The sequence below is a fragment of the Prionailurus bengalensis genome, chromosome X (assembly GCF_016509475.1).
Source record: "Prionailurus bengalensis isolate Pbe53 chromosome X, Fcat_Pben_1.1_paternal_pri, whole genome shotgun sequence".
NCBI classification, from domain to species: domain Eukaryota; kingdom Metazoa; phylum Chordata; class Mammalia; order Carnivora; family Felidae; genus Prionailurus; species Prionailurus bengalensis.
The window spans coordinates 80882613-80901667 of NC_057361.1; the positions used below are offsets into that span (position 1 = coordinate 80882613).

Below are 19055 nucleotides of genomic sequence, written 5' to 3' on the forward strand. Positions count from 1 at the left end.
CCACGGTATGATCTCAATAATTTTGTACTTACTTAGGGCTGATTTGTGTCCCAGTATATAGTCTATTCTGGAGAACGTTCCATGTGCACTGGAGAAGAATGCATATTCTGCTCTTTAAGGATGAAATGTTCTGAATATATCTGTTAAGTGCATCTGGTCCAGTGTGTCATTGAAAGCCATTATTTCCTGGTTGATTTTTTTCTTAGATGATCTGTACATTGCTGTGAGTGGGGTGTTGAAGTCTCCTACTATTATGGTATTACTATTGATGAGTTTCTTTATGTTTGTGATTAATTGATTTATATGTTTGGGTGCTACCACATTTGGCAGGTAAATGTTTACAATTGTTAGATCTTGGTCTATAGACCCCTTGATTATCATATAATGCCCTTCTGGATCTCTTGATACATCTTTATTTTAAAGTCTAGATTGTCTGATATAATTATGGCTACTCCAGCTTTCTTTTGTTGACTATTAGCATGATAGATTGTTCTCCATCCCCTTACTTTCAATCTGTAGGTGTCTTTAGGTCTAAAGGGGTCTCTTGTACACAGCATATAGATGGATCTTGTTTTCTTATCCATTCTGTTACCCTATGTCTTTTTATTGGAGCATTGAGCCCATTGACATTTATAGTGAGTAGTGAAAAATATGAATTTATTGTCATTATGATGCTTGTAGAGTTGGAATTTCTGGTGGTGTTCTCTGGTACTTTCTAATCCTTTGTTGCTTTTGGTCTTTTGGTCTTTTGGTTTTTGTTTTTGTTTTCCTTCTTTTCACGCCTCAGAGAGTCCCCCTTAAATTTCTTGCAGGGCTGGTTTAATGGTCACAAACTCCTTTAATTTTTGTTTGTCTGGGAAACATTTTTATCTCTCCTTCTATTTTGAATGACAGCCTTGCTGGATAAAGAATTCTTGGCTGCATATTTTTCTGATTTAGCACACTGAATATATCTTGCCACTCCTTTCTGGCCTGCCAAGTTTCTGTGGATAGTTCTGCTGCAAACCTGATCTGTCTTCCCTTGTAGGTTAGGGACTTTTTTCCCTTGTTGCTTTCATGATTCTCTCCTTGCCTGAGTATTTTGTGAATTTGACTATGATATGCCTTGTTGATGGTCGGTTTTTATTGAATCTAATGGGGGTCCTCTGTGATTCCTGGATTTTGATGTCTGTGTCTTTCTCCAGGTTAGGAAAGTTTTCTGCTATGATTTGCTCACATAACCCTTCTACACATATTTCTCTCTCTTCCTCTTCTGGGATCCCTATGATTCTGATGTTGTTCCTTTTAAATGAGTCTCTGATTTCTCTAATTCTTAAATAGTGCTCTTTTTCCTTAATCTCCCTCTTTTTTTCTTCTTCATTATTCTCTATAAGTTTGTCCTCTACATTGCTGATTCTCTGTTCTGCCTTGTCTATCCTTGACGCCACTGCACCATCCGTGATTGCAGCTCAGTTATAGGATTTTTAATTTCATTCTGGCTATTTTTTACTTCTTTTATCTGTGCAGAAAGGGATTCTAATCTATTTTCGACTCAAGCTAGTATTCTTATTACCATGATTCTAAATTCTGGTTCAGACATCTTGCTACAAATATGGAACACTTCATGAATTTGCATGTCATCCTTGCACAGGGGCCATGCTAATCTTCTCTGTATCATTCCAATTTTAGTATACGTGCTGCTGAAGCAAGCACAGCTTTTGAGTTCTCTGTGTCCCTGGACCTGTATATCTGTTTCCTTCCACAGATTAGGGAAGTTTTCTATTATTGTTTCTTGAAATAAATTTTCTTCCCCCTTTTTCTCTCTTCTTCCCCTGGGACTCCTATGATGCAAATGTTATTATGTTTCTTGGAGTCATTGAGTTCCCTAATTCTATTTTATTGATCCAAGATTTTTCTTTCCCTCTTTTGTTCAGCTTCATTATTTTCCATAATTCCATCTTCTATATCACTTATTCATTTCTCTTCTTCCATTATTGTGGTAATTCCATCCAGTCATTTTCAAATCTGTTATTGCATTTTTCATTTTGGCCTGTTTGTTTCTTAGCTCTTATCTCTATGGTAAGGGCCTCTCTGATGCTGTTCATGCTCTCCCAAAGTCCAGCTAGTATCCTTATGATTGTTGCTTTAAATTCTAGATCAGGCATATTATTATATCTGTTTATATTAGATCCCTGGCTGTGATATTTTCTTTTTCTTTCTTTTGGGATGAGTTCCTCCATCTTGGCATTTTGTCTAAGACTATGTCTTCTTTTCTGTGTTAGGAAAAACTATTTGTTTCCTGTTACTGACAGTAATGACTTTATAAAGAAGAGGTCATATAATGTCCAGGACTGGTGCTCACAAAGTGTCTCTGATGTGTACTTCATGAACTCTGCTGCTGTGTTTTGGCTGCTCTATTCCTCAGGTCAGTCAGCTGCAGAGTTTCTCCTTGCTTTCAGTGAGCAGTGTTTGGACCTTGGCCAGAGTGTGTCCAGCTTCAACTATGTATGGTCTGGTCTGTTTGTTAAAAGATACCTGATGCTATTTCCACTAGAACTGAAGCTTTGCAGAATGCTATGGATAGTAGACATAAGTGCTTGTGGGTTGTTTTATTTATTTTTTTAATTTTGTCTTTGGTATTCTGGGGGAAGAGCCTGCTGAGCTGATCCTAAGGCGTACCTGCCTGAGAAAAGCAGTACCAGCAGAACACAGGGCATCCAGATTCGGTGTAAGCAGGTTAGCCAGACAATGTTGGCACTGTGCTGTTTACTGAAGTTGATTTATTCTGAGCGGCAGGAGAGGGAAATTGCACCAGCCTGCTTCTTTGTCCCTGGAGAGGGGACTCTGTGCTTGTTGCTCTCAGGAAGCACTTTCAGAGGAGCAAATAATTTCTCCTGTGTGTTACAGGCATTTTTCAGATTGCTGATTTCACACTGTCTCTGGTTCACTTGCCTGTCTGAAGCAGCACAGCACACCTTGGTCTCTACCCTAGTCAGGCCTGCTGACTTTTAAAATTGCAAACTTCAGGGACCTTCTGTAACGAATACCTGTGTTAGTCCTCTGGGAAAAGGTTTCATTTCACTGGGACTGATGCAGCTTTGACCCAGAAGGTCAGTCATGTCAGAGCACAGGGGCATGGGATTTGGAGCAAAGCAGGCCAGTGTCCAGGATAAGCTCAATAAGTGTCTCTGTGCTTATGCTGAAGGGCATGGGAACAATATGGTTCCTACCAGCTCTTTTGTCCACAGAGAGGCAATGCCATGTCTCACAGATGTGCTCCAAGAATAGAGAACAGTCTTTCCCCGTGCATCTTAGGCAGTCTTCAAAACGTGCCTTCTGCCCCTGGGTTACATGCCTGCCTTCTCCCAAGGAGTAGGGCAGCACACCATACGGCTATATACCAGCCATGCTGTGGACCTATAAAACTCCAGTCTTTGAGCCTTACTGGTTGCAAAAACTCCTGAAAATCAGCCTATCTCATTTTCCTAGCCACTGGCTTTGAGTACGTGTTCTCATGAAATCACCTGTGCACTTTTCTTTTTCTCTCTCACCTTTCTCCACAACCAGGGGTCCGTCCCCTCTGAAGCACCTGTGATCTGTTTCTCCTCCAAACCACATCTCTGCACTTACTACCTTCCTCTAACTGGCCTCTTCTCTCCCTCTTATTGTGTGGTTTGTTCTATCAGTCCTCAGTATGATTTCTTGACTATTCAGAATGATTTTATAGTTACCTAGCTGTGTTCAAGGAACGAGGCAAGCCTGGGGCCCTCCTACAATGCCACCATCTTATTCTCTCTCTCCTTTTAAAAAAATTGTTTAATTAATTAATTAATTAATTAATTTAGAGGGGGAGGGGTTAAGAAAGAATCCCAAGCAGGCTTACACCATCAGCGCAGAGAGCCAGATGCATGGTTTGATCCCATGAAATTGAAATCATGATCTGAGCTAAAATCAAGAGTCAGATGCTTAACCAACTAAGCCGGCCAGGCACCCCACTTCTCCTTTTTTATTTCTTCTTTGACACTCTGGTGTTCAGGAGTATGTTTGTCAATTTCCAAACATTTGTAAATTTTCCAATTTTCTTTCAGCTATTGATATCTAATTTCATTGCATTTTGGTTGGAAAAGGTGTGTGATATTATTTCAATATTCTTAAATTTGTAAGGCTTATTTTGTGACTAACATGTGATGTGTCCTAGAGAATGTTCCTTGGGTATTTGAGAAAAGTGTATTCTGCTGATGTTTAAAAAACTTCCTATATGTCTTTTTTATGTCCATTTGGTCTACAGTGTTGTTCAAGTCTGCTGTTTCCTTACTGATTTTATCTCTAGATGATCTATCCATTGATTAAATGGTGTATTGAAGTCCCCAGCTATTAATGTCTTGCTATTTTTCCTTTCAGTTATGTTAATATCGGCTTTTTATATATATGGTTTTTGACATCTGAGGTGCGCGTGTGTGTGTGTGTGTAGATGACAGATAGATAGGTATTACATTTGCTGTACACTTTTGATGAAATGACTCCTTTACCATTGTATATATATGACTTTGTCTCTTGTGACAATTTTTTATTTGATGTCTATTTTGTCTGATTTATGTATAGCTACTCCTGCTCTGTTTTGATTACCACTACGTGGAATATCTTTTTCCATCCCTTCACTTTCAGCCTATGTGTGTCCTTAATGCTAATCTGGGTGTCTTGTGTGCAGAACTTAGATTTTTTAAATTCATTCAGTCATTCTAAGTCTTTTGTTTGGAGAGTTCAATCCATTTACATTTAAAATAATTACTAATAGGCAAGGATTTACTATTACTATTTTGTTCATTGTTTTCTGACTATTTTGTAGTTTTTTTTGTTCTCTTCTTTCTTTCTTTTGCTGTCTTCCTTTGTGATTTTATTCATTTATTTACTTACTTATTTTTAGTGGCATGCTTTGATTTCTTTCTCTTTACCTTTTGCGAGTCTACTACAGGTTTTTTTCTTTGTGATTACCCTGAGGTTTACATAAAACGTTTTATAGTTAAATAACACTTATTTGTAAAATAAGGAGGCTAGACTATTTGATTTATCTAATTTTGTTTTAATATCTGTTATTTTTAATCTGTTATTAATAATCTGTGATTATTAATAGTTAATTTTCAGTTCATTAGGTGAGTTATTGAATCCAGGAAGAACTTCAGTTTGAACAGAGAGGTTCAATCAACTGACTTATGAGGTTGTGGAATGGTGAGGAAAAAGTTAGGTTTCACAGGTAACTCAATACAACATACCCCAAATGGAATTCACTGCTTTCTTCTCTTCCTGCCCAGGATTATCTCTCTCCAGTTTATTTCTCCACATAATTTTTATTTTATTTTATTTATTTTTAAATATTTTTTATGTTTATATATTTTTGAGAGAGAGAGAGGGAGCAAGGGAGGGGGCAGAGAGAGAGGGAGGCACAGACTCCAAAGCAGGCTCCAGGTTCTGAGTTGTCAGCACAGAGACCAACACAGGGCTTAAATTCACAGACTGTGAGATCAGGACCTGAGCTGAAGTCAGTTGTTCAACCGACTGAGCCACCCCGGCGCCCCCTCCATGTAATTTTGTAGAGTATCTTTGTAAACATACAAAATAAATTGTGACACTCCCCTTAAATATTTAAATACAATTGGCTGCCATGTGTGTCAGGATAAAGTCCAAACAACTTAGCATAGGACCTGAAGTCCTACATTTTCTAGTTCCTGCCTATCTCTCTAGACACAACATAACTCCCATCATCTTCATATGCCCTATATTAAAGTTGTGTCTAATTAGTCTTCTACACACTCCTGTCTCTCTTTCTCACATGTATTCTTTTTCTCTTTTTCAGACCTTTGTATAACTTACAGCAAAACCAAAATAAAGTAAGTTTCATTAAGACAGAATTCTCTAAGAGAGTGCTTATCGGATTTTGTACAATCCAACCAACCAAGTCCTTAGTACTCAGGTAGAGGCTGCCCACTGTAAACACATTGATTTAAAAGTATAAAGATATTTCAGCATAAACTTTATTTGGGTAATGAAAGTATTTAAAATATCAATTCACTGTTCATAATAAAAAGTAAAAATGGTTTATTCTAAATGGACAAATACCAACATCCATAAAGGATAGAGAGTGAATCTGGATATTAACCTTAAGTGTTTCTCACTAAGGAAAACTAATAATCTTTATAATGGTTTAATTTTTTTATTGGACAAATTTAGTCTAGCTTGGTTTCTCTTTGTGTGTCCATTAATCTCATCCCATATGATTTTTTTGCTCCAATTTCTAATTCAAAATGGTAGAAATTTCTTATTATTTACTTATGATCTTCAAATACTCAATATTTATCCACCAGTTTCACCAAAAAGATGTGCCTCCTTCCAATATGGCATGCAAATTTGCAGTTGATTTTAGAACATTTCTTGCTTCTTGACCCACAGATTATGTATCTGCCTTCTCATGAGCAGCTGGAATCTCTCTGACATACTAACATCTAATGTGTTGTGACAAAGAGGGCATTTTAAACTCCCTTTGCAATCTGAACTGGGCCTTAGAAAATAGGTGGAACTACAGATTTCACCTACACTTACTTAATTAACCCAGAAAACTGCCAGAAGACTAGAACGGAGTCTCCGGAGCCAAGCACAAACTAAAAGCCCACGGAAGAGGGTAGGAAGGGCAGCAAGGCGGTGCATGCTCAAAGGACTGGCGGGAGGGAGCGGGGATGGAGGGGCGGCCAGGTGGCCAAGCGGAGCCCCCGAGTCTGGCTTGCAAAAGCTGAGGGGCTGGATGGAGTGTGTACGGACAGCAAGCGGGACTTGACATCGGGAAGGTTATAAGCTAACAGCTCTGTTCAGAGAACAAGAGGGTTGGAGGAGAACGGGAGGGAGAGTTGTTGAGCCACTGACCACAGAGCTCAGCTTGGCGGGGAACAAAGGCGCTGGCCAGCGCCATCTCCCCCGCCCATCCCCCAGCCAAAATCCTAAAGGGAACCAGTTCCTGCCAGGGAACTTGCTTGCACCGCAAGAGCACCCAATGCTGTGCTTCTGCGGATCCATGCCTCCAGCGGGTCTGACTCCCTCCTGGTGCTACAGGGCCCTTCCCGAAGCAGATCTCCGAGGAAAAGGGAGGTGAGCCTGCCGCGCCCGCCCCTGTGCACCTTGCTGATCCACCCTAGCTAATACGCCAGCCACCAGCACCACAAGCTTGGCAGTGTGCAAGTAGCCCAGACGGGCCACACCACCCCACAGTGAATCCCGCCCCTAGGAGAGGGGAAGAGTAGGCACACACCAGTCTGACTGTGGCCCCAGTGGTGGCTGAGGCAGATATCAGGTCTGACTGCGGTCCACCCACCAATGCAAGTTATTCAAGATAGCACAGGGGAAGTGCCCCACAGTCCCGCACCACTCCAGGGACTACCCAAAATGACGAAACGGAAGAATTCCCCTCAGAAAAACGTCCAGGAAATAACAACAGCTAACGAACTGATCAAAAATGATTTAAACAATATAACAGAAAGTGAATTTAGAATAATAGTCATAAAATTAATTACTGGGCTTGAAAACAGTATAAAGGACAGCATAGAATCTCTTGCTAGAGAGATCAAGGGACTAAACAACAGCCAGGAGGAGCTAAAAAATGCTATCAATGAGTTGCAAAATAAAATGGGACACTACAGCTCAGATTGAAGAGGCACAGGAGAGAATAGGTGAACTAGAAGATAAAATTATGGAAAAAGAAGAAACTGAGAAAAAGGGAGATAAAAAAATCCAGAAGTATGAGGGGAAAATGAGAGAACAAAGTGATGCACTAAAGAGAAATAATATACGCATAATTGGTATTCCAGAGGAGGAAGAGAGAAGGAAAGGTGCTGAAGGTGTATTTGAAAAAATAATAACTGAGAACATCCCTGATCTGGGAAAGGAAAAAGGCATTGAAATCCAAGAGGCACAGAGAACTCCCTTCAGACATAACTTGAATCGATCTTCTGCACAACATATCATAGTGAAACTGGCAAAATACAAGGATAAAGAGAAAATTCTGAAAGCAGCTAGAGATAAACGTGCTCTAACATATAAAGGGAGACCTAAAAGACTCGTGACCGATCTCTCTACTGAAACTTGGCAGGCCAGAAAGGAATGGCAGGAAATCTTCAATGTGATGAACAGAAAAAATGTGCAGCCGAGAATCCTTTATCCAGCAAGTCTGTCATCTAGAATAGAAGGAGAGATAAAGGTCTTCCCAAACAAACAAAAACTGAAGGAATTCGTCACCACTAAACCAGCCCTACAAGAGATCCTAAGGGGGATCCTGTGAGACAAAGTCCCAGAGACATCGCTACAAGCATAAAACATACAGACATCACAATGACTCTAAACCCGTATCTTTCTATAATAACACTGAATGTGGGGCGCCTGGGTGGCGCAGTCGGTTAAGCGTCCGACTTCAGCCAGGTCACGATCTCGTGGTCCGTGGGTTCGAGCCCCGCGTCGGGCTCTGGGCTGATGGCTCAGAGCCTGGAGCTTGTTTCTGATTCTGTGTCTCCCTCTCTCTCTGCCCCTCCCCCATTCATGCTCTGTCTCTCTCTGTCCCAAAAATAAAAAAATAAAAAAAAAAAAATAACACTGAATGTAAATGGACTAAATGCGTCAACCAAAAGACATAGGGTATCAGAATGGATAAAAAACAAGACCCATCTATTTGTTGTCTACAAGAGACTCATTTCAGACCTGAGGACACCTTTAGATTGAGAGTGAGGGGATGGAGAACTATTTATCATGCTACTAGAAGTCAAAAGAAAGCAGGAGTAGCCATACTTATATCAGACAAACTAAACTTTAAATTAAAGGCTGTAACAGGAGATGAAGAAGGGAATTATATAATAATGACAGGGTTTATCCATCAGAAAGAGCTAACAATTATAAATGTTTATGTGCCGAATACAGGAGCCCCCAAATATATAAAACAATTACAAACATAAGCAACTTATTGATAAGAATGTGGTAATTGCAGGGGACTTTAACAGTCCACTTACAGATATGGATAGATCATCTAGACACATGGCCAATAAAAAAACAAGGGGCCTGAATGATACATTGGATCAGATGGACTTGACAGATATATTTTGAACTCTGCATCACAAAGCAACAGAATAGACTTTCTTCTCGAGTGCACATGGAACATTCTCCAAGATAGATCACATACTGGGTCACAAAACAGCCCTTCATAAGTATACAAGAATTGAAATCATACCATGCATACTTTCAGACCACAATGCTATGAAGCTTGAAATCAACCACAGGAATAAGTCTGGAAAACCTCCAAAAGCATGGAAGTTAAAGAACACCTGGCTAAAGAATGAATGGGTCAACCAGGAAATTAGAGAAAAAAATTAAAAAATATATGGAAACAAACGAAAATGAAAATAAAACAATCCAAACGCCTTGGGATGCAGCGAAGGCAGTCCTGAGAGGAAAATACTTTTCAATCCAGGCCTATCTCAAGAAACAAAAAAATCCCAAATACAAAATCTAACAGCACACCTAAAGGAAATAGGAGCAGAACAGCAAAGACAGCCTAAACCCAGCAGAAGAAGAGAAATAATAAAGATCAGAGCAGAAATAAACAATATAGAATCTAAAAGAACCGTAGAGCAGATCAATGAAACAAAGAGTTGGTTTTTTTGAAAAAAGAAACAAAATTGATAAACCTCTAGCCAGGCTTCTCAAAAAGAGAAGGGAGAGGACCCAAATAGATAAAATCATGAATGAAAATGGAATTATTACAACCAATCCCTCAGAAATACAGCCAATTATCAGGGAATACTATGAAAAATTATATGCCACAACTGGACAACCTGGAAGAAATGGACAAATTACTAAACACCCACACTCTTCCAAAACTCAATCAGGAGGAAATAGAAAGCTTGAACAGACCCATAACCAGCGAAGAAATTGAATCGGTTATCAAAAATCTCCCAACAAATAAGAGTCCAGGACCAGATGGCTTCCCAGGGGAGTTCTACCAGACATTTAAAGCAGAGATAATACCTATCCTTCTCAAGCTATTCCAAGAAATAGAAAGGGAAGGAAAACTTCCAGACTCATTCTATGAAGCCAGTATTACTTTGATTCCTAAACCAGACAGAGACCCAGTAAAAAAAAGAGAACTACAGGCCAATATCCCTGATGAATATGGATGCAAAAATTCTCAATAAGATACTAGCAAATCTAATTCAACAGCATATAAAAAGAATTGTTCTCCATGATCAAGTGGGATTCATTCCTGGGATGCAGGGCTGGTTCAACATTCGCAAATCAATCAATATGATACATCACATAAATAAAAGAAAAGATAAGAAACATATGATCCTGACAATCGATACAGAAAAGGCTTTTGACAAAATTCAGCAACTTTCTTAATAAAAGCCCTTGAGAAAGTCGGAATAGAAGGAACATACTTAAAGATCATAAAAGCCATTTATGAAAAGCCCAAAGCTAACATCATCCTCAATGGGGAAAAACTGAGAGCTTTTTCTCTGAGATCAGGAACACAACAGGGATGTCTGCTCTCACCGCTGTTGTTTAACATAGTATTGGAAGTTCTAACATCAGCAGACAACAAAAGGAAATCAAAGGCATCAAAATGGGCAAAGATGAAGTTAAGCTTTCACTTTTTGCAATGACATGATATTTTATATGGAAAATCTGATAGACTCCACCAGAAGTCTGCTAGAACTGATATATGACTTTAGCAAAGTTGCAGGATACAAAATCAATGTACAGAAATCAGTTGCATTCATATACACTTATAATGAAGCAACAGAAAGACAAATAAAGAAACTGATCCTATTCACAATTGCACCAAGAAGCATAAAATAGCTAGGAATAAATCTAACCAAAGATGTACAAGATCTGTATGCTGAAAAGTATAGAAAGCTTATGAAGGAAATTGAAGAAGATACAAAGAAATGGAAAAATATTCCATGCTCATGGACTGGAAAAATAAATATTGTCAAAATGTCAATACTACCCAAAGCTATCTACACATTCAATGCAATCCCAATCAAAATTGCACCAGCATTCTTCTCGAAACTAGAACAAGCAATCCTAAAATTCATATGGAACCACAAAAGGCCCCGAATAGCCGAAGTAATTTTGAAGAAGACCAAAGCAGGAGGCATCACAATCCCAGACTTTAGCCTCTACTACAAAGCTGGAATTATCAAGACAGCATGGTATTGGCACAAAAACAGACACATAGACCAATGGAATAGAATAGAAACCCCAGAACTAGATCCACAAATGTATGGCCAACTAATCTTTGACAAAGCAGGAAAGAATATCCAATGGAAAAAAGACAGTCTCTTTAACAAATGGTGCTGGGAGAACTGGACACCAACATGCAGAAGGTTGAAACTAGACCACTTTCTCACACCATTCACACAAATAAACTCAAAATGGATAAAGGACCTGAATGTGAGACAGGAAACCATCAAAACCCTACAGGAGAAAGCAGGAAAGGACCTCTCTGACCTCAGCCGTAGCAATTTCTTACTTGACACATCTCCAAAGGCAAGGGAATTAAAAGAAAAAATGAACTACTGGGACCTTATGAAGATAAAAACTTCTGCGCAGCAAAGGAAACAACCAACAAAACTAAAAGGCAACCAACGGAATGGGAAAAGATATTTGCAAATGACATATCGGACAAAGGGCTAGTATCCAAAATCTATAAAGAGCTCACCAAACTCCACACCCGAAAAACAACCCAGTGAAGAAATGGGCAGAAAACATGAATAGACACTTCTCTAAAGAAGACATCCGGATGGCCAACACGCACATGAAAAGATGCTCAACGTCACTCCTCATCAGGGAAATACAAATCAAAACCACACTCAGATATCACCTCATACCAGTCAGAGTGGCCAAAATGAACAAATCAGGAAAATATAGATGCTGGAGAGGATGCTGGAGAGGGAACCCTCTTGCACTATTGGTGGGAATGCAAATTGTTGCAGCCTCTCTGGAAAACAGTGTGGAGGTTCCTCAAAAAAATAAAAATAGACTTACCCTATGACCCAGCAATAGCACTACTAGGCATTTACCCAAGGGATACAGGAGTACTGATGCATAGGGGAACTTGTACCCCAATGTTTATAGCAGTACTGTCAACAATAGCCAAATTATGGAAAGAGCCTAAATGTCCATCAACTGATGAATGGATAAAGAAATTGTGGTTTATATACACAATGGAATATTACGTGGCAATGAGAAAGAATGACATATGGCCCTTTGTAGCAACATGGATTGAACTGGAGAGTGTGATGCTAAGTGAAATAAGCCATACAGATAAAGACAGATACCATGTGGTTTCACTCTTATGTGGATCCTGAGAAACTTAACAGAAACCCATGGGGGAGGGGAAGGAAAAAAAAAGAGGTTAGAATGGAAGAGAGCCAAAGCATAAGAGACTCTTAAAAACTAAGAACAAACTGAGGGTTAATGGGGGGTGGGAAGGAGGGGAGGGTGGGTGATGGGTATTGAGGAGGGCACCTTTTGGGATGAGCACTGGGTGTTGTATGGAAACCAATTTGACAATAAACTTCATATATTTAAAAAGAAAAAAGAAAATAGGTGGAATAAAGGGATAAGGAAGAAAAGGAAGTAAATTCCAAGAAAATGAAGTAGTATAAACAAAATCATGGAATCTGGAGTGTCCTTGACAATTGAATAAGGCAGTAAGGAGGCAGATCTGATTGGAGTTAGAGGGTACATATTCTGAAAAAGTGGCATAAAAGTTCCTCTTGCCAAACAGGTTCTCTCTTTGTCTTTTTACCTCTTACTAGCTGATATTTTCTGTTAGTATTCTCCTACCCAGTAAATCTGATTTAGGTGCCTTTAATTTTTTAATTTTTATTATTTTTACTATTTTTTTTGAGAGAGAGAGCCTCAGCAAGGGAGAGGGGCAGATAGAGAGAGAGAAAGAGAGATAATCTTAAGGAGGCTCCACACTCAGCACAGAACCCAACACAAGGCTTGATCCCATGACCCTGAGATCATGATCCGTGCCAAAATCAAGTTTCAGGCGCTCAAGTGACTGAGCTACCCAGGATCCTAGGTGCCTTTTAGTACACTGTCATAACACCCTCTTATTCCCTACCAAATAATTTATCATACCTGATAGCAATTTTTCCTATTCATTTGTCACTTCCCCTGGACTAGTAGTTCGCAAACATTAGCATGTATCAAAATCACCTAAAGTAGGGGTCAACAAATGAGTGTTCAAAGACCAAATCTAGCCTAGATTCCTGTTCTACAAATAGTTTTATTCAAGCATAGCCACCGCCATCTTTTTATATATTGTCCATTCCTGCTTTAGTGCTATAATAGCAGAGCTGAGTTGTGACAGGGACCTATGATCAACAAAGCCTAAAATATGTACCATATGGCCTTTAACAGAAAAAAAGTTTTCATGTTATTCCTAAAGGACTTCTTTAAATTCAGATTTCTGGGCCTCACTCCTAGAGTTTTTGATTTACTAAACCAAGAGTAGGCCCTCATGATGTGTAGTTCTAGTAAGTTCACAGGTGATATCAATGTTGATGCTGCTGGCCTAGGACCACACATTAAGAACCGCTACCTTAGATTAGTGGATCCCCACCTTGGCCAAACATTAGAATGATCTACGGAGCTTTTAAAAATTGATATGTCCAGACCACAACTAAACCAATTAAATCATAATTGCTAAGGCTGAGACTCAAATTTAAGTACATCTAATTCCCCAGGTGATTCCGATATGTGGCCTAGACAGAGAACTCTTGCTCTGTAAACTCTGGGAGGATAGTATCTCAACCTTAGACTTAGGCAAGTACCTGACATATTGTTAGTACTAAAGTAAATGATTCTTAAATGAATTAACATTTTTGCAGGCAAGTAAAATTATAAATAGAACTCAAGATTTGATAGGGGCAATCACTAATCCATCGAATTGGGTAACTCAGTTTTCTGTAACATGAATCAATTTCCCTACTATCACCTTCCTCAGGAATGCAGCCATGTTTAAAAAGCAATAGCACCAGCACAAGAATGTCACATAGTTCAACAGATTTAACAAGATGTGAGGAAGAAAACAATTGACTTAGTCATTTTAGGTGGCAAACTGAAATTTGGCCAGTTCCCTAAGATACTAAATTCAACAAAAGAATACTTTTGTAATTCATGATGGGAATACTATTTCTCTCAAAGCTAAAAATTAGAAGACTATTGTAAATGTGGAATCTTTCTCATGAAGAGAATACAGCAGATAGAAGGAGGTCAGCAACTGCTACATGGGGAAGGGGAGAATGAATTCTAATTGGTCTGTTTCCATTGTAAAAAGAAAACCTCTTTTTTATGTTAATAACATCTTTTAAATGTTAATAACCTCTTTTAAATTTTTCTCAGAAGAAAAATATGTAGGATAAATTTTATCCAGTTTAATAAAGCTAATAGCAAATAGGACATTCCCTTAAAAATTGAAATAAGAATCGTGACACCATTTATTTTCCTTTCACAGAATCTACCAGCATCAAGTAGCTCTGTCTTTGAAAACACTGTTGTAGTAACCAGTTCATCTGGCAGCAAGCAGAATGAGAAGACAAAGAGAAACAAGAGGAGGGTAGAAGCCAACCCACTTGCAGCCCATTCTCTGAAGTTGGAAGTTGGGGAGAGAAGATAGAAATAAGGCCAATGAACAGAAAGGGAAAATAATGAAATAATAATCAGACAAGAAAAGAAACAGGACTAAAAATGAAAGAGATTGTGAACAGAGGAGATGGGAAAAGATATCAATAAGTGACAGAGAATGAGCAGCGGAGACACCAAACTAAGAGAAGAGGAAGGAAATAACAAAGGAAAAGAAAGCAGGAGACAGTTAAAAGATAGATACATGATAATGGAAAGAAGATGCATACATATATGCATGTGTGCATAGATATTTATATAGATAGATGTGTATATCTTTTATCTTCCTCAGAGTAAAAGCAGCAAAGAAAAAACATACTTCTTTCAATGTATAAATGAATGTCCAAAACCACTACAAATATTTTTCCAGGCTCTGAATCAGAAATTTAGGAGCCAGATAAATTAGCTAGCAAGCCCTGAGCCTCAAAACATTTATTGCTGCTTATATTTCAGGTTTCAACACCTGAATAAAATTGTTCACTGTTGAGATAATTTTCAAGCCCAAAGTAAATAAGAGAATTCCTTCATGTATTTTGCAACATTTTCATCTTAATTAATAATAGGACTACTTAATCATTTTATGTTAGACAATGGGATAAATTTGGAGATGCTATTCCTGACAACCTTGCATGACATACTGCCTTTTTTTACAGTGAGTTTGCTTATTTACATGAAAAAAAAAATCTAGAAACTCTGTTGTTCTCTTGTCACAAAATGTTAAATTTCTACTACAGAAAGAAATCTTCCAGAGGCTGAAACCACACTAGCTAGTAGCAAAATTTCATATTTAAGGACTCATACATGTACCAGAAATGGGATTTATACGTAGTTATATGCTATTTTGGAAGACAGCATATAGACATGTAAATAATATAACACAACAGAAATAAAACTGATAAAAACAAGTCAAACTTTCACTTTTCACAGATGACGTGATATTATACATGGAAAACCCGACTGACTCCACCAAAAGCCTGTTAGAACTGATGATACATGAATTCAGCAAAGTCGCAGGGAACAAAATCAAAGTACAGAAATCGGCTGCATTTCTATACACCAATAATGAAGCAACAGAAAGAGAAATCAAGAAAATGATCCCATTTACAATTGCACAAAGAACCATAAAATATATAGGAATAATCCTAAACAAAGATGTAAAATGTCTGCATGCTGAAAACTATAGAAAACTTATAAAGGAAATTGAAGGAAGCACAAATAAATGGAAAAATATTCCATTCTCATGGATTGGAAGAATAAATATTGTCAAAATGTCAATACTACCCAAAGCAATCTACACATTCAATGCAATCCCAATCAAAATTGCACCAGTATTCTTCTTAAAGCTAGAACAAACAATCTTAAAATTTGTATGGAACCTCAGAAGACCCGAATAACCACAGTAATACTGAAGAAGAAAACCAAAGCAGGAGGCATCACAATCCCAGACTTTAGTCTCTACTACAAACCTGTAATCATCAAGACAGCATGGTATTGACACAAAAACATACACATAGACCAATGGAATATTAATTGTTTTTTTCAACGTTTATTTATTTTTGGGACAGAGAGAGACAGAGCATGAACGGGGGAGGGGCAGAGAAAGAGGGAGACGCAGAATCGGAAACAAGCTCCAGGCTCTGAGCCATCAGCCCAGAGCCCAACGCGGGGCTCGAACTCACCGACCGCAAGATCGTGACCTGGCTGAAGTCGGACGCTTAACCGACTGCGCCACCCAGGCGCCCCAAGACCAATGGAATAGAATAGAGAGCCCAGAATGGGATGCACAAATATATGGCCAACTAATCTTTGACGAAGGAGGAAAGAATATCAAATGGAAAAAAAGACCATCTCTTTAACAAATGGTGCTGGGAGAACCGGACAGCAACATGCAGAAGAATGAAACTAGACCTCTTTCTTACATCATACATAAAAATAAGCTCAAAATGGATGAAAGACCTGAATGTGAGACAGGAAACCATCAAAACCCTGGAGGAGAAAGCAGGAAAAAACCTCTCTGACCTCAGCTGCAGCTATTTCTTACTCAACACATCTCCAAAGGCAAGGGAATTAAAAGCCAAAATGAACTATTGGGACCTCATGAAGATAAAAAGCTTCTGCACTGCAAAGGAAACAATCAACAAAACTAAAAGGCAACTATGGAATGGGAAAGGATACTTTCAAATGACATATCAGATAAAGGGCTGGTATCCAAAATCTATAAAGAATTCACCAAATTCCACTCCAGAAAAACAAATAGTGTAGAAATGGGCAGAAGACATGAATAGACACTTTTCCAAAAAAAGACATCCAGATGGCCAACAGACACATGAAATGATACTCAACGTCATCCATCACCAGGGAAATACAAATCAAAACCTATCTGAGATTCCACGTCACACTGGTCAGAGTGGCTAAAATGAACAAATCAGTAGACAGAAATCCTCTTGCACTGTTGGTGGGAATGGAAACTTGTGCAGCTGCTCTGGAAAACTGTGGAGGTTCCTCAAAAAATTAAAAATAAATCTACCCTATGAGCCGGCAATAGCACTGCTAGGAATTTACCTAAGGGATACAGGAGTGCTGATGCATAGGGGCACGTGTATCCCAATGTTTATAGCAGCACTTTCAACAATAGCCAATTATGGAAAAATCCTAAATGTCCATCAACTGACGAATGGAAAAAGAAGATATGGTTTATATATACAATGGAATACTACTTGACAATGAAAAAGAATGAAATCTGGCCATTTGCAGCAACGTGGATGGAACTGGAGGGTATTAGACTAAGTGAAATAAGTCATACAGAGAAAGATACCATATGTTTTCACTCATATGTGTATCTTGAGAAACTTAACAGAAGACTATGGGAGGAGGGAAAGGGGAAAAATTATAAACAGGGAGGGAGGCAAACCATAAGAGACTCTTAAATACAGAGAACAAACTTAGTGTTGATGGGGGGTGCAGGTATGGGAAAGTGGGTGATGGGCACTTGTTAGGATGAGCACTGAATGTTGCATGGAAGCCAATTTGACAATAAATTTTATTAAAAATCAGGATAGGGGCGCCTGGGTGTCTCAGTCGGTTAAGCGTCTGACTTCGGCTCAGGTCACGATCTCGCGGTCCGCGGGTTCGAGCCCTGCGTCGGGCTCTGGGCTGATGGCTTAGAGCCTAGAGCCTGCTTCCGATTCTGTGTTTCCCTCTCTCTCTGCCCCTCCCCCGTTCATGCTGTGTCTCTCTCTGTCTGAAAAATAAATAAACGCTAAAAAATTTTAAAAAAATCAGGACAAAGGAAAGTAATTTCAGGAAAAATAAGATGCAATGAGTGGCGAATCCAAATGTGTATTGTAAAGCAAGGTATATTTACTAGAAGGAAACAACAAAGTTGCTTTCTAAGGAATTAGAAGACAACAAGAAAGGAAAACATGGTCATATACACAATTTTCATTGTCTCTGAGATTATTTTAAGCTATTCAGAAAAAACACTTTTCCTGTTATCAAGAGAAGAATTGGGCCCTCATAGAGAGGATGCTGTGAAATGTGGTAAACAATACCTTAACTGCAACCTCACATGAAATACAACAGCCCGTTTCAAAGCATATTTTCTTGTAAGATCCCTTATGCAAAGATTTCAAAGCTATTCTTTCTGATTATTAGCTGGAATAGAACTATGGAACTATTCTACTCTGCTTTTTTATGTTCAGAGGCACATGCTAAGTATCCTACAAGGACACCCACCTTATTAGAAGAAAACAGCCCTAGTCTGGGAACATGCCAAGAGGGTACTTAAGGGCAAGACAAAGGTTCTGCTCCATAAAAAAAAAAATTGGCTTTAGCCTACAAGGCAAATGGAAGATCAAAGCTACAATAATTTTAGCCTGGAGAAGAATTAAGTATGTGCAACCAAATACCCACTTCAACTATAAAACTAATCTTATTATAGGACCTGCAGCAGATGTGTTTACCAAATCTCATTTCCTAGGCATATGACCCTTCTTCTTGGGTATACAAAAACTTTCCCCAGCCCTCTTGAAGCTTGGCAGGGCTATGTATGATTGGCAGTCATCAATGAAATGTGATCGTGTCCCTTATGGTCTGGGGTAGTGAAAAGTCCTTAGACAATTCTTCTGTCAGCCTCTTCTCCTATTACAATGCTAGGGAGAAGACCTTAGGTTGGGATCATGAAATTACAAGATCACTGAATTGTTGAGTCACTGTATGGAAGACAGCCACCTCTGAGGAATTATCGAGACCCCCCCGCCAGCAGACTTCAACTAAATAAAAAATAGATTTTGTTGTACTAATCCTGAGATTTGTTACTGCAGCATAAGCTTAGCTTGTCATAATTAATA

At 38.8% G+C, this 19055-nt stretch overlaps 1 non-coding gene across 1 annotated transcript; it reads right to left on the reverse strand.

Annotated features, from left to right (window-relative positions):
- Window positions 1-1585: 1585 nt before the first annotated feature.
- Window positions 1586-1692, reverse strand: LOC122478187. The gene has a single exon (XR_006295917.1). It is a non-coding gene; the product is annotated as a U6 spliceosomal RNA (small nuclear RNA).
- Window positions 1693-19055: the final 17363 nt, after the last annotated feature.